The sequence below is a fragment of the Schistocerca serialis genome, chromosome 3 (genome assembly GCF_023864345.2).
Source record: "Schistocerca serialis cubense isolate TAMUIC-IGC-003099 chromosome 3, iqSchSeri2.2, whole genome shotgun sequence".
NCBI classification, from domain to species: Eukaryota; Metazoa; Arthropoda; class Insecta; order Orthoptera; family Acrididae; genus Schistocerca; species Schistocerca serialis.
The window spans coordinates 631407043-631412125 of NC_064640.1; positions in this window are offsets into that span (position 1 = coordinate 631407043).

The following is a 5083-nucleotide window of genomic DNA, read 5'->3' on the forward strand; positions in this document are numbered from 1 at the left end:
GAAGTTTTGGTCTTACTTAAAATGTTGGAAAATCATAATCACCTGTCCATAATCTCCTCGACAATTCTTGCACCGCAACGAAGTTTCACAGACAGAAGCCGGTTATACTTAATTCTGCATTACGGAATTGTTTGATTGATGTGTGCAGTAATACAGTTATTTTCATCTTCACACGAATGCTGAAATGACACATGTAGATAAATGTCATAACAGAAATGAAAATACATATAAAGTCACTTAACAGATAAAAGGCAAGTGGTTCTGATGATATACCTGGTCAATGCTGTATAGGCTACATGAAAGAGATCACTCTTTTACTAGCAACTGTTCATCGTATGTCATTGGAGTGACTAATAGTGTTAAGGAAGTGGACTCTTTTCCAAGTGGCACCACCCAGATTGCATACCTATACAACTATGTTGCTGATCTCAGCCTGTTGAATAAGAGCGAAATATATTTTGCGGTTGCGGTTGCGTAATATGACCATCTGACGTAGTGAACTACATGGATTCCCAAAGCTGCGAGCATGTGAAACTCAAAACATCCGTAATTTTCAAACGTACCAGTTAGTGAAACTGAGGATGATAATGTGTCACTTGCTTTCTCAAAGGCATTCAGGACCAATCCGCACTTTTCAGTATAAAACTAAATATGATCTTACCAAATATCTGGTTTTACTGAAAACTTCTCAACACAAAGAACTTATTTTATCCATTTAGGCTAGAGGACAGCACAGCTATTTACGTTCGTTGTACTGTAGGAAATAATGCAACCAACCATTTTTGGCTGGTTGCATTATTTCCTACAGTGTAACAAAGAACTTATTTCATCGTCCTAACTAGGGAGAACTTGTAATAAAGAAACCTACTGGGGTGGTGGACTAAAATACGGCAACACAAAACTCACAACACATTACCATGCGTAATACGGTGTAGGGAGCATGCTGGCCGATACATCTGGCACGTTTGCAATAAACACTGTGTCGGGGTGGGGTGGGGGGGGCGGGGGGGGGGGGGGTTGTTAAAGTAACTGCCAGGTAAGCAGGAGATCCCGGTTTTGAGTCCAACTCCGGCACGCATTTTCAGTAGTCGACACTGATTCCCCAAGAAGTTCCGATACAGCTGATATCATGATTTCCTTCCTTTTCCTTTCCTTTCTCCCCTTCACTTTCATTTTATATAATACTGTGTTTAACTTAGCTCATAGCACGTTTGTCATGTCAAGGAAGCATTCATCGCACCGGCACGTTAACCTGTGCTGCACGCCCGGGTTCCCGGGTTCGATTCCCGGCGGGGTCAGGGATTTTCTCTGTCTCGTGATGACTGGGTGTTGTGTGCTGTCCTTAGGTTAGTTAGGTTTAAGTAGTTCTAAGTTCTAGGGGACTGATGACCATAGATGTTGAGTCCCATAGTGCTCACAGCCATTTTTGAACCTGTGCCGCACGCACACCACTATTTCTAGTGTCAGTTGTCTATTGCATCAAACAGATTGTCATTTGTGCATGGCGAGTGTGTACAGTGCATGACGCGTAGTTGAAGATGGAACGTTACTCGTCACAAGAGTTGTTAGACAAGCATTAAATGTACAAATGAGGGTGTGAATTCCTAATCTACCAAACTGCTGAGGTCATTGGTCCTTAGACTTACACACTACTTAACCTAACTTATGCTAGGAACAACACACAGACAGCCATGCCCGAGGGAGGACTCGAACCTCCGGCGAAAGGGGACGCGCATCCTTGACATGGCGCCTCAAACCACGTTGCCACATCACGTGGCATTAAATGTACAGTGAGGCCGGATGTAGCGCCCGTAAAGCAGCATGAATTTACAGACAACGCTTTTCCAACAGCCGTCATATTAATTGAAAGAAGTTTATATCCGTGGATATCAACTTACGAGAGACGGGGTATTCAAGCCACAAAAGCCGGCCAAGGTTCACGCCAAAGACGTGTCTGAACTTTGAGGAGATCATGTTGGATAGTGCGGCGACCACACAGCAATAAGCACCTCTCAACTTGTCGAAGGACATAGTGTGGAGAGTATTGGTGGAACAAGTATTACACCCCTATCATGAAGAACATGGGCAAACACTGGGACCGACGGATTGTAAGCTCCGCGTTAACTTCTCTCAATGGGTTATCCACCACAGTGGTGCAGTGTCTAACTTCGTACAGTTTGTATTATTCACGGATGAGTCTTCATTCATCCGTGATAGTTTCTTCAACAGCCGCAACAGCCAAATCTGGAGTTAGGACAATCCCTACGGTTCCCACATCGATTGCCACCAGCAACGATTCCCTGTCGACATGTTTGCGAGCATTGTCCAAGATCACATTACAGGACTTTATCTGTTATCTTCCAGTTCGATTGGTGCACGTTACATGGTGAGCCTGCGAGATGTGCTGCCACAGTCCTTCTTGCCAGTGAAACGATGCGGTTTCAAAACGACGGCACACCAGCCGACTTCGATGTTAATGTCTGAATAAAACGTATCCTTATAGTTGGATTTGAAGGGGAGGACCTGTTGCATTGCGAGCGCGATCACAGGGTCTCACACCTCTGGGCTTCTCCCTCTGGGGCTATGTCAAGACGTTGGTGTATAAAACCACGTAGAAACGGATGAAGACCTACTAGCTAGGGTCGAAGCTGCCTTTCTCCTTGTACAAAAGACCCCAGGGGTCATTGAGAGAGTGCGACAGAACTCTATGCGCCGTTGCCATGCATGCACTTAGGCTGCTGGTCGTCACATAAAAAAAATTACTATGAGTTGCGTCGTTACGCGGAGTGCGGAATGTATGTCCGTAACACAATAAATATGCGTTTCCAACCACCGGTTCCCTATGTCAATATAATCGATCGTAGACTCACTATCACCTATTAAAATGTGACCCAAAATTATGGCTCTGAGCACTATGGGACTTAACATCTATGGTCATCAGTCCCCTAGAACTTCGAACTACTTAAACCTAACTAACCTAAGGACATCACACAACACCCAGCCATCACGAGGCAGAGAAAATCCCTGACCCCGCCGGGAATCGAACCCGGGAACCCGGGCGTGGGAAGCGAGAACGCTACCGCACGACCACGAGATGCGGGCTCCCAAAATTATGATACACCCTGTATAGAGAATAGTAATACAAGGGAAATCAAACTGTAGATAGAACTATAGAAGATAAAGAGGAATATTAAGAAGAAAAGATGAACGGTATGAGGAAAACTGACGGGCACTGACTTAGCGAGGTCGAAACAAGGTTCCAACAGCATATGGCATTCTATCGGAATTACCGAGATCTGCAAACCTATTCTACTTGGAATGTACGATATACGGCATGGTCATAAACAGTCGGATAAGGCAGTCAGGTCGTCTAGCGCTAACATTCAAGCAGCCTGTCAGAGGTGGTGTTACTAAACGTGTGCTTCTTTTGATGTGCTGAAACCCAACAAAAAACCACTGGGAATAACTGGACGGTAGCTAGGACGGAACCCGCAGCCAGTCACCCTGCTGGGTCTCGTTTGCGAGTAATATACGAAAAAAAGTTTCAGATACTCTCGTGCTTTATAATAAGAATACTCTACAGAGTGCTGGCGTAGCGTGGTGGTTAAGGCTCGATGTACACGAGCGAGTAACAGCGGCGCGGGCTCGCAGCGAGATTGCAGCGTCAGAAATCGTTTCAGTGCACACAGGCACCATCACAGTGATAGTCGCACAGCAGTGCTAGATTCGAAGCAAACAAGTACGCACGTAGGCAGAAGAAAGCAGACAGTGCTTGCCTATTTCATTCATGAATACATTAAGATACACAACAGGAGGTTTCGGACTCACCCAGTGGTTAGTGCACCGCTGCCGAAAGGAGCGCATGACACTGTTTATAGATTCAAGAGAAGATTAAAGTAACTTATTTATTTTCGAATGAATGTACAATCGTTTATTGAATTAACAGTGAAGCAACAGCGGTAACGTAAACTGCTCACCTTTTTCAAATGTTTGGTTTGCTCTAGCCCAACTGATAAGCATTATCAATACAGAATAGGCCACACAACACTGTGTAAATTAGAAACGAAACCACAATTATTAAAATGTTTCGAGCTGTTCCCCCTGAAAATAGCCTCCGCAAATGGGGACGAAACGTTGGGTTTAAATGTGAAATCCATTTGACCATGGCATAATAGGACGGAAAATTTTATTAATAGTGGCATTTAAGGCCGTGACCGTGTACATTTTACACATGGTAACGAAAGATCATAAAGCTGTGTGGAAAGTCTTGCATAAAGAGTGTATACCGTAAATCACACAAGAAGGGTGCCTGAAATATTAAATTAATTTTTAATCAATGGCTTTCGAGACATGCCTATGCAGGCGTAGCAATTGCGGAACTTCAATTGTGACGATACGTACGTGCGGGCAACACAACACCCAGTCGACGAGTGAAGAAAATCTCCAACCTGGCTGGGAATCTAACCTAGGCTCCTACGCTTAGCAATCCGCCACGCTTACCGCACAGCTATGCCAGTGGGATTCAAAAGCGACGTATGTGATCTGTACAAGAACTCCCGTCAACCCATGGAGGTACTTCACGTAACATTAGAAGAAATGTTTTCACTGAGTGGTTTATAGACAGTATCGGCAAGTACCATGGCAGGACAAATGGATCTAAATCTGGTCGGTAACAACTGTAGTGAACACTGAATCGATTTATTCCCGCAAGTGAGAGACTTCAGTTTGTATCACTTATAAAACGTGTTCAATTATGTATTTTGTGGCTGCAGTACAATTAAGCATCGGTTGCAGTAAACCGGATGAGGTAACAGAAGTTGTTTAAACTGTTATTGTTTACTCATTCGGAGCCAGGGAGCCTCTTCACGGCTATCGGCGAGGCCGCTGCGATACAGCATTGGTTGGCGACCAGAGTGCCCTCGCCTGTTCTCGCGGCGACTACGCAGCTCACTGCCGTAGCTTGCGCGGCTCCCTTGGTTCACATATCCTTTTGAAACGCGAGGGAAAATAATGCGGAGAGCTCGAGATAATAAATCGCTCGTGTGCATGTGTAGAAGATTGGGGTTTGAATCTCGTCGGGTAA